The sequence below is a fragment of the Python bivittatus genome, unplaced genomic scaffold (genome assembly GCF_059951505.1).
Source record: "Python bivittatus isolate LINGU-HERP-01145 unplaced genomic scaffold, Pbiv_v1 ctg000470_np1212, whole genome shotgun sequence".
Classification (NCBI taxonomy): Eukaryota; Metazoa; Chordata; class Lepidosauria; order Squamata; family Pythonidae; genus Python; species Python bivittatus.
The window spans coordinates 268,791-280,828 of record NW_028277065.1 but is presented as its reverse complement, the minus strand read 5'-3'; the positions used below and the strand labels follow the sequence as shown (position 1 = coordinate 280,828).

The 12,038-nt window shown below is 39.7% G+C and overlaps 1 pseudogene; it reads right to left on the bottom strand.

Moving 5' to 3' along the window:
- Positions 1-10,097: 10,097 nt before the first annotated feature.
- LOC148215500 (olfactory receptor 14I1-like) lies at positions 10,098-10,996 on the bottom strand (annotated as a pseudogene).
- Between the last annotated feature and the right edge of the window lie 1,042 nt (positions 10,997-12,038).

Below are 12,038 nucleotides of genomic sequence, written 5' to 3'. Positions count from 1 at the left end.
TTTTTTTTTAAGTTATTCTTTTTTTTTTCCAGATGATACTGAGATGAGGAAATGCTAAAAGCCGTCTTTGAAGACATGTATTGGAATGACAGTCAAATAGTGGAATTGAAATGAATGTTATAAATATTATTACCCCCTCCCAATGGTACAAAGTAAAAAATACTGTGACTATGTTAAAAAATGGTAATGCTGAAGATGTAAATTGTGCAACTTGAGAAATGTGAATATATGGATATGCTCTATGACCTGTTTGCTCTGTATGTAAAAGCTCCATCTGTGTGCTTGCAAAGCTATTTGGCAGAATTCTGACTCGTAGGATGGCAGTGAATAAAATTTAGAAAATACAGAATGGCTTTATACTAGGCAGGAAAATGTAGAGCATTGAGAAATATAGGAATGTGAGAAGGTTTCAAAATTTAGAAGATGACATATATCAAATTTCATAGAACTTTACCAGAGGACTTTTATTTCTAGGCTTTTATGTGCTAGGTAATAAAAGTTCCTATAAAGTTTTTGTTTTTTCACAGAATGAAGTGAAACTTGCATGAAAGCTATATCATTAGGAGGTGACGAAGTGTGTCAAATCCTATAGAAATCAGGGCAGGTGTTTCCAAGCTTTGCAATCTTTTGGGCCAAACAACACCTTGCTTAGACATCTTACAAGTAACTTGGTGCCAATACAAAGTTACAAACTTTAAAAAGAAAGTTAATAGATAAAGATCATCCATGTAAATCATCTTACAAGAAGAATAACGGAATAAGGGAGATGGGCTAAGTAGAGAAATATAATACAAATATTGACTGTAAACAAAAGATTAAAATATGTTGAGAAAATTACTGATAAGAACAAGAGATGTGGAAAGGGAAGTATAAAAGTTGGATCACCAAACAAACTGAAGAAGAATCAAGTGAGAATGGGAATGAGGGTGATGCAAAAATAGATAAATTCCTAGAACAAGATCTTGTGAATGACAATGAGGTACAATTGCAGCAAAGGTAAATACAAGTTAATAGCTGTCCCCATCTCACCTATCCAAAATGCTCTGACTGGTATCAAAGATCACAATGATTGGAGGACAGATCTGTTGTTCCCTAAGTCTAATAGTCTCCTCCCTATGGTGCCGTTATAACAGGAAAACATCCAAAAGTAAAATGTTCAAAAATCCACCTTCCCATTTGAAACGTGGTGTAATTTCTTCCTGGGTTACCAAACTACAGTATGTCTGAGGTGGATGAGGAGTTTGGCAAAATATTTTGAATCAGAGACAGAACAAGTGGTTTCCAACCAAGTTTGCTCAATTGTCCAGATTTTCACATTCTCTCCATATTTGATTCAAGGCTGGGGGTGTGTGTGGGGGAACCTCAGCAACTTCAAAAGCTTACATATTGCTAAGCTTGTCACAAAATTCATGTGTTTGTGCTCCGCCCAACTCAGAGATTACAAATAAATAAAAACTTTCTTGATCTCCAGATATCTTCTTCAGACAGGTTATCACAATAAGGACAGGGCAGAGGCAGGACAAAAAAAAAGCTGACTTGATCATGACGTCTTATGGTCAAAATGACACATATTTCTAACTATGCAGATTTCTTTATGTCAGAATCAACTTAGATTTTTCCCCCTTAGATTTGTATGTGTTAAAGTTTCCTTCATTAAAAAGAAAATAAATTTGCGACTTTGAAACTTGTCTTAACATAAGTTGAAGAATACAAAAATGACTATTATTGTTATTAGAGTAATATATAAATATGACTGAATTAAAGAGTCTTATCAATAAATACTATAATTATTTATGAATCTGTGCATCTTGGAATACATCCCAAATATATTGTTGAACGAACAGCTGAAAACATTCTGGAGTAAGTAAGGAAAGAAAACTACAAAGGATGCTAGATTGCATCAAAACCATGGAAATCAATGAAACTTACCCAAACACTTTCAACTTTAATAGACAACTTTCTGAAAATTCAGCATCTGTTCTAAGTTCTTTTCAATCATAATTGCTCAGTAATCTTCAAGTTCCTATAACAAATCTTATAATTTGCTGTATATGGGACTGGCCTAGAAGACAACTTGGAAGTTCTAGCTAGTACAAAATAGGGCAGGCAAAAACATAAATCATACAAGCAGTTGGAGCCACACTCACACTCAAGGAAACACACTGGGTACCTTTTCACTTCTGAGGTCAATTCAACATGATAGCGAAACTTACTCTTAAAACGTTAATTGGCTTTTGGATACAAATATATCACCTTATATTATCCTCCCTGTGCCTTAAGATCATTACATGCCAACAATACTTTATGGGATATTGGAGAGAAAGCCATCTCTTTTGTGATTTCTTGATTGTTAATTTGCCTCCTCTTGGAAGTAGGCATGATGTCAGCACTATTTTCTTTCTGGCACCAGGTCAGACTAATTTGTTTGCCTAGGCATTTCCATCCTGATTGCTTTATGATGCAACTTCCTGTTTCATGTAATTGCCCCCTTTTTGTGTCTTAAAATTTGCTTCTATACCCCATCCTAGGTTTGTCATGAAAGACAATAAAATAAAAGAATGAATGATAAGCTAAACACATGCCAACATTTGTTTCACTTTTCCTTATATAAACAATGAGTTTTATTCATAATTTTACTCACTCTTTTACAACTGATTAAATTATACGCTAGTAAGTTTAGTTTGTTAGTAGTTATTAGTTAATTTTAATATGGATCTTTATATTTTTATTATTTTACTGTTTTGGATTTTAATTGTGAGCTGTCCAGAATTTCCCTCTAGGGGAAATGGGTGGCATACACATTTAATAAATAAATAAATAAATAAATAAGTAAGTAAGTAAGTAAGTAAGTAAATAAATACATACATACATACATACATACATACATACATACATACATACATAAAAGATACTTTGTTTTAAACTTTTAATGTGAATTTTATTTGACCTCCAGACTGTAACTTTATATGCTTACTTGGATGCCGGACTTAGCAAGGTTTCTGAGAAGGGATTTCACTCACATTTCCATGTTAGCTATTCTTCTTTTCAAATTATTTCATCAAGTTGCTTTTGACAGCTTAATGAGGTAATTTGAACAGGGGAGATGAACAATAAATGTTATGTTTCTCCTATATTAAGGGAAATCTTCTGCAAGGTAATTTTGAATGGATGACAGCCTAGTGAAGAAAGAATGAAAGACCTGCCCCCTGAGACGTATTGGGGATCTAGAATTTATTCCCCATTTTAAAAAAATGAGGAGGAGAACTAATAGTAGTATTTTTGTCCCCTAATACAAGATGAATGTATATTTTAAGTGACCTTTTGGTAGAAAGAGATGTGACTTTAATCATTCTTTTATAATGAGTCATTTGAAAAAATGAGTGATGGGAAATTATTATCTCTGATACTTTCCTTCTACCTTCTCTCCTTTGAGTCAATAATTTGGAGCTAAATAGAGCAGGTAATATAATTTCATCTGGCTTTGAATTTTTTCTTTCTTTCTTTCTTACACAGAACAATAGCTTAGCCTATCTCTTTCTGTGTAAATATATAGACTGCCTGATTAATGTCTTTTCTGTTTTCACTTATGAAGGCATCAAAGAATGGAAACAATTTTGACTTCACTAGCAGGCTTTCATATCTTCAAAAATGGAGGATCAGCAATTATTTGTCTGTTTTTACTTCTCAGAAAGACTTGGGAGAATCCTTAAGGAGACTGACCTTACTTCCATACTTGATAGACCTCAATATGCAAATTGATAACCCGTCTAACACACATTTAAGATGTGGATATGGACATGGAAGTGTATGGGGTATCCAGAGAGCGGTAGCACCTCTGGTGGAGGGGCTTGTTGTGCCCTTTTTAGGGCTGCTTGTTCACTTTTGGTCCCCACCTGGTGCTCAGCTCTCACCTGTGGCTCCAAGTACCTGTAACACATTCAGTGGCCACAACACAGTAAACTGTCTTGGAAGATGTGTCAAGCCAGGTGAGGGCAGCCAAAGGGTCTTTGACTCTCACTGAGATAGGGGATTGTTTATCCCAGCAGATGTGATGGAATGGAATTATGAAGGCCAAGCTCAGGGAGATAAACATTTTCTTAGCTCGCCAGAACCATGTGGGAGGAACAAGAGGATGAGACTGGCACCTCCCTGAGGAATTCACACTGTTGTGGCTGGAGGACTTTGGGAACTGGGGTTTTAGTCTGTGAAGATTCTTGCTAGAGGTTGTAGCTAATAAACATAGCTGGACTGAATTGACATGGTCTCTTGGAGTTCCTTGGGCTAGGCCTAACACATGTGAGGTATGGCCCTTGCAGATTGAGCAGAGGAGACTGATCAACAGTCCAACAGTCAAGAAGGCAAGCCCAGTAGGCATTGTGGAGTTCTAAGAGCACAAGACACTTAGACGTCCTGGTCATCCACTGCAACAGGAGAGATCTCCAGCCGTAACAGTTCTCCATGCCAGTGGATTAAGGACTCTTATGCCAAGAGAGTGGGACTGCCCCTGTGCAACAGCTGTTCCACCTAAAACTCCATCACACACAGGTTTATTTTGTGCAGTTCATCTTCATCTACAACTCATCTGCAAATCTTCTCAGTCCAGACTTAATTCAGTGATCCCTGCAGTGATGGGGGAGTGGCAAAGCAACAAGTGGAGATGACAACTGGCAATTGTAGTCACAAACCTGCATATGGGTGGGTCTTAGACCAGTGGTTGTTCATCTCAGTACCTGGGGCAGCAGAGATATCCAGCAGCACCCAGGGTGACTGGGCAGCCTTTCTAGGATAGTACTGCCCACCCTTGCATGAGGTATGGGGTTAGAAAGGATACCCTAAATATTGCCTGCCCAAGAACATCTGCCTAGCTAACCGCAGCTACCAGATCATCTCCTTAGCGATTGAACTTCAAGAAAAATGAATAAAAGAAAACTCATTTTTTGAACCTGGAACATCAGTACCTTGCTGGATAGAGACAAAGTGTCAAGGCCTGAAAGACAAATAGCACTCATAGCAGCCAAACTTTGCTGTTATAGCATTGACATTGCTGCACTCAGTGAGACCAAGGTGGTAGACGAGGCTTCATTACAGAAAGCAGTGAGTGGATATATGTTCTTTTGGAAAGGGAAACCAGAAACTGACAACAGGACTCACAGAGTAGGTTTTGCAATCAAAACTGCTCTGCCGAAGAACATCTCTACCCACTGGAACAAATGAATGCATTATGAACTTCTGCTTTCCTCTCAACAAGTCCTGGTACAACAAATCACCATTGTCAGTGCCTATGCACAATCTGTCATGAGTCCAGACAAAGACAAGGAAGGTTTCTATGAGGACCTGGACCAGATTACTCTAATTTAACCACTGCCAGCAACAAATTTGTCATTCTGGGAGACTTCAGTACTAGGGTGGGAATGGACAGCAACAACTGGGACAGAGTCCTTGGGGTGGGAACACTAAATAGAAATGGCCTGTTGCTTCTGAGCAAATGCGCCAAGCATAACCTGTGAACCACTAACACAATGTTCAGACTTGCAAATAAGTACAAAACTACCTGGATGCATCCCAGGTCCAAATACTGGCACCTACTTGATTATGTCATAGTACGTCAGCATAACCTTAAAGATGTCACCTTCACCAGTGCCATGTGAGATTTTGAGTGCTGAACAGATCACAGGCTGGTCCAGTCAGTCCTCAAACTTTACATCGTAAGCAACCAAGGACTGTGAGAAACTCCTTCAACATTGGCAGACTGCAAGACCCAGGCCAAGTCCAGCACTTCCAAGTTGTACTTAATGAAAAACTTTCTGGCAATTTACTGCTTGAAGGAACCTGTTCTGAAAACTGGATGCAGTTTAAAGATGTCATCACAAAGATTGCAACTGTACTCGGACTGAAAACCTGGGTGCATCAAGACTGGTTTAATGAAAAACTCAGGACCATTTCAGGCCTTTATCATTTGAATGGTTTATCATCTGTCTCAAAGAAAGACAAGTTTAAACACTTGCAGTCCAAAGTCCAGATGGAACTGCAAGATATGCAGGTCAAGTGATGGCAGAGAAAGGCTGAGCAAGAGGAATGTGGTGTGCAGACATGCACACCATCAGAGAGTTCTTCAGTACCATAAAGTCAGTTTATGATCCTTCTAAATGAAGATGCTCCCCCTTACTGTCATCTGATGGGTTAAGCCTGGTCAAAGGTCAGGAAGAACTGAAAAACCACTGGGCTGAACACTTTTCCAACCTACTGGCCATCCACAGTTGATCATGATGTTGATCATGATTTCTCAGCTGCCAGTCTTGGATGCCCTAGACCTGCCTCCCTCTACTGATGAGATCAAGAAAACAAGCTTGCAGATGAACTCAAATAAAGCAACAGGGCAGGATGGAAATTCCTGCAGAGATCTACAAAACACTAGACCCAAACACCTTATGGGTGTTCCAAGACATCTTGGAAGACATTTGATCCACAGAGGAGATGCCTGACAACTTCTGCAATGTCCTCATTGTGAGTCTCTACAAAAATAAGGGAAGCAAATCAGATTGTGGAAACTACAGTGGTATCTCACTGCTGTCCATTGCAGGCAAGAACTTTGGCTGCATTTTCCTGAACAGATTTCTCACTGTGTTGAAAAGGAAACTCCCAGAAGCACAGTGTGGTTTTCAGCCAGAACAGAGTACAGCAGACATGATATTTGCCATGAGGCAAGTCCAGGAGAAGTGCATTGAGCAGAACAAGCCACTTTACTCTATCTTCATTGACCTGACAAAGACATTTGACACTGTAAACAGGGAGGCTCATTGGATCATCCTGAGACATTATGGATGCCTGAGGAAATCTGTGAAGTTGATTCAGCTACTCTACGATGGAATGACAGCACAGGTTCTTTACAATGGTGATATATCAGCTTGATTTGCCATTTCCAATGGGATAAAACAGGGTTATGTGCTAGCCCCGGTCCTGTTCAATCTGTTCTTCACTTACATGATATCATGTGCTGTCCAGGATCTGAAGGAGGGAGTGTACATCAGGTACCAATTGGATGGCTGTCTCTTTTACCTTTGCTGCTTGAAAACATGGATGAAGTGCTTCTATATAGTCATTCAGGAAACTTTCTCTGCCAATGACTATCTGCTCCTGGCACACAAAGACAGTGAGCTACAATTGATGCTGAACAAATTCTCAGATGCTGCTATGCTTTTCAGCCTGACTATCAGCCTGAACAAGACTGAAGTACTTTACTAGCCTGTGCCAAATACCAACCCTGTAGAACCAAAAATCACTGTTGATGACACTCAGCGGACAAATGTAAACAGCTTCAAATATGTGGGAAGCATCATCCTGAGTGATGGGTCTTTGGACAAAGAAGTTGACTCCAGGATCAGCACAGTCAGCCAGGCACTGGGGTGGCTGTGTACCAGAGTGCTCAATCAACACAACATCCATATCTCAACAAAGCTGAAAGTCTACAGAGCTGTGGTTATCCCTTGTCTCCTATATGGATGTGAGTCCTAGACTCTGTACCAAAAGCACATCAAACAACTGGAGAAATTTCATGTGTGTGTTCTCAGCTCCATCCTCAGCATTCATGGGCAAGACTGTGTCTCCAACCTGGAAGTCTTGGATCATGCAGAGTCCACCAACATTGAACCCCTGATTATCAGACCTCAGATGCAGTGGGTGAGATACATCACCAGAAGGGATGACTACCATATGCCTTGCCAGTTGCTCTGTAGTGTACTGGAGTTTGGGAAGAGACCTCAAGGTTGACTGTGCAAGTGCTACAAAGACACTGTGAAAGAAACCCTATGCCACTGTGACATCCAGCCAAGGGAACTAGAAGCTGCAGCTACTGATAGAATCCACTGGCAAGCCCTGTGCTATGAAGTCTCCACAGACTTTAAAGACAGGCACTGCCAAAAACTGATAGAAAACCATGAGTGGTGTCACAGAATAACACTCACAGTTACTACAACTATGGAGTTCCAGTACCCCCATTGTGCTAGACTCTGAACTTCCAGACTGGGTATGCAGAGCCACCTCCACGTTCACAGATGAACTGCACAATAGCATGTCTTCGTTGAAACTGAAGGACCACCGTATGGTTTAACGTCAGCTATGCATTCTCCCCACATGTTCTTTCCCCCCTCCTGGATATTTACCCATTTTATCTATTAAAGAATTTTTGATAATGTGCAATAACTTTGTAAATCTTGTTTACTTAATTAAAAAATTGGGAGTTTAACCATTGCTATAGCCACAATAATGATAGAAGAAAGCTACCATGTTCAATGGCTTAGCTAACATTCATATGAGTTTTGAAGTCACTGCTTATAGCTAATAAGCTCACCTCTCTGAATTATGTATTTTCTGGGTTTTTATTTTTCCTAACAGAGTAATTTAACTGAAAGCATAAGCTTTGCTGATTTACTTGAATCCCTAACTCTCATAGAGTAGTGATTTTGCTGGCATTGCTTTACCAGCCATTCTTCTGCTCACTTTTCCCTCAAAAGCCAGGGAGATTTTAGGATGGCTCCCTTATTATTTTTATCCCCTCCTGTTTTGTATGTTTTTACAGTTTTTTTATGTGTAATTGTTTTTATGTATTTTTTTTAATTGTTGTATGCCACCCAGAATCACCTTGTGTGAGATGGGAGGCTATATAAACATGATAAATAAATAAAATAAAAATAAATAAAAGCACCAATGTCCACTACTAATGGGATGATACATGGAAACAACATGTCCCTCAATCTGCAGTTTCTTTGTATTAAAATAATGGAAAGCACAAACACTAGATAAATCCTTTGCACAATGAAACAATGAAGATGAAGGGAGGAAAACATCATTCATGGGTAGAGCATAAATCTTACAACATATTAGGGCAGATTTCACCAAAAGGCTACAATTACAATATTAGAATTAAGCATGATACAGCAACCACAGCTGCCAACCCAAACAATTTCATTTGCCTGCCAACAGTCTTACAAAAATCTGAATAGCAATAGACATTGCAACAGGATTTCTTAAAAACTGATGTAGTGAGGTGAAAGATAATTTAGAGTTCAAAAATGACCCAGAACAATGAAAAGATAAATATTACACCGATTTCTCTAAGGATAAGTAATCCACAGAATGTGTCATAGAGCTGTGAGAAGAAGAAGAAGAAGAAGAAGAAGAAGAAGAAGAAGAAGAAGAAGAAGAAGAAGAAGAAGAAGAAGAAGAAGAAGAAGAAGAAGAAGAAGAAGAAGAAGAAGAAGAAGAGTTGGAGGAGGAGGAGGAGGAGGAGGAGGAGGAGAAGAAGAAGAAGAAGAAGAAGAAGAAGAAGAAGAAGAAGAAGAAGCCCCCCCCCCCCCCCCCCCCCCCCCCCCCCCCCCCCCCCCCCCCCCCCCCCCCCCCCCCCCCCCCCCCCCCCCCCCCCCCCCCCCCCCCCCCCCCCCCCCCCCCCCCCCCCCCCCCCCCCCCCCCCCCCCCCCCCCCCCCCCCCCCCCCCCCCCCCCCCCCCCCCCCCCCCCCCCCCCCCCCCCCCCCCCCCCCCCCCCCCCCCCCCCCCCCCCCCCCCCCCCCCCCCCCCCCCCCCCCCCCCCAAGAAGAAGAAGAAGAAGAAGAAGAAGAAGAAGAAGAAGAAGAAGAAGAAGAAGAAGAAGAAGAAGAAGAAGAAGAAGAAGAAGAAGAAGAAGAAGAGTTGGAGGAGGAGGAGGAGGAGGAGGAGGAGGAGGAGGAGAAGGAGAAGAAGAAGAAGAAGAAGAAGAAGAAGAAGAAGAAGAAGAAGAAGAAGAAGAAGAAGAAGAAGAAGAAGAAGAAGAAGAAGAACAAGAAGAAGAAGAAGAAGAAGAAGAAGAAGAGTTGGAGGAGGAGGAGAAGGAGAAGGAGAAGGAGAAGGAGAAGAGACTATGAAAACTGCTTATACACTCAGAATCAGCAGAGATCAGTAAAGATGAAGGGGAAAATACCTACAGAAATTTAAAGATAAATTAATTATTTGAATTCTGGAATATTTATTATATAATGTCAGTAACTGTAGGGAAAATCATTCTCATTCAGTTTAGTAGAAAAGAATCATTACAGACATCTAAATAAAAAGCCAAGATGTACAGTAACTATTTCCTCAAAGCAATCTTGATCTCTTTGTTTCTCACACTATAGATGAGTGGATTCAACATAGGAGGAATTATGGTATATATCACTGCAAAAATTATATTTGGGCTACACAAATCCTCAATATAAGTCCTTCCATAGACAAATAACTCACTGAACATAAATACAGAGATAACAACAAGGTGGGGTAGGCAAGTAAAGAGAGCTTTCTTCTGACCATAGACAGGGCGGATTCTAAGTACTACAGCAAAAATCTTTACATAAGTTAGAATGATGAAGACAAAGGATGCAATGGTAATAATGCCCACACTGACAAGAAGCCAAAATTCAGCAAGGTAACAATTACAACAAGAAAGTTTTAATAGCTGTGGGATTTCACAGAAGAACTGCTTGAATTTATTGGAGCAGAAGGTTGTTACAAAGGTGGCACCAGTTTCTACTGTGGCATTAAGCAGACTATAAATCCATTTTGCAGCTGCAAACCAAATACAAGCTCCCTTGTGCATTATTCTATCATACTGGAGTGGATTGCAAATGGCAACATGGCGATCAGGAGCCATTACTATTAGAAGGGCAAAATCACAGGTGACAAAGAAAAGGTAGAAAAAAACCTGAGCCACACACCCAGAATAAGATATGAACCAGCTGTTCACGAGGGAATTAGCCATTGATCTGGGGATAGTAACAGAAACAATGCCAAGGTCCATTATGGCCAAGTTCATGAGGAAGAAGTACATTGGGGTATGAAGATGATAATCCAAAACTATGGCAGCAATGATGAGAAGATTCCCAATTAGGGTTATCATGTATAAGGCTAGAAAGACTAGTACAGAATCTGAAGATCCCTCACATCTGAGAATTCAAGAAGCAGGAAAGAAGACACAGAAGTAAGATTGCTCATCCCTCTTCACTGTTATCTGCAGGACAAAAAAAGAAAAAAAAAGAGAAACATTAATGGCTTAAGTCTAATTTTGCGGTTAACTGGAAACAGTTCATTCTAATTGAATATATCAAATATTTCCTTATTATTTTTGTCTTTATTCTTGTACAGTCTTTGGTTAAGTTTGTGTGATAATTTAAAACAACAACAACAACAAAAGATTTCACAGTGGAGAATGTGCTAACAAGTTTTTGTGACTTTGAGTGCTATATCAATCATTATCTTGTGAAACTTAAAAATATAGATGTTTAATTTTATATTAAAAACAGTCGAGGCAGGATTAGCTGTGTAACAATTTGGAGATGTATTGTTTCTGTGTCTCACTAATGATAGATGGAGATTGAGATTGAGATTGAGATTGAGAGAGAGAGAGAGAGAGAGAGAGATTTATCTGATTCAGTTATATGAAGTAATTCATGAGTACCTCAGAAGATATTATGTCAGTCTGAAGTCCTTCCTGGCTGAATAACATTTCCGAACATTTGTACATAAAGACAAAAAGTGACAAGCAAATTCTGAAAATAGAATCACTGGAAAGAATTCAATGTATCCAAGACTTTTCAGAACTTTTTAAATGTATATCTTTCACTGAAAGATTTATTTTTCCTTCCAAGTCTTTGGGGTTATTATATTTCAGTCATGATCAGTTCTGTGGATACTGTCATCCAGAAATATTCAGACTCCCAAGCATGCTTGTCAAAGTTTTCCGTTGTCTATGCCAACATTGAAAAGACTATGAGATTCTTATGTAACTCTGATGAGAAGCTGGGGACATTTATCTCCTTAGGCTCTTACTCCCAGGGAACACATCAGCCAAATGTTGCTATAAGAGGAGTGATATACTTTGAACAACAAATGTTGCAGACTCATAAGCAGAGTTCCTGCATCGTATATGCAATTCTCACATTCAGCAATTGTCTGAGAGCTCTTTTATATGGCAGTCCTATTAACCAGTGCAGAAGCTGGTACAAAAATATGCTGGTTAAATGCTCTGCTAATCCCA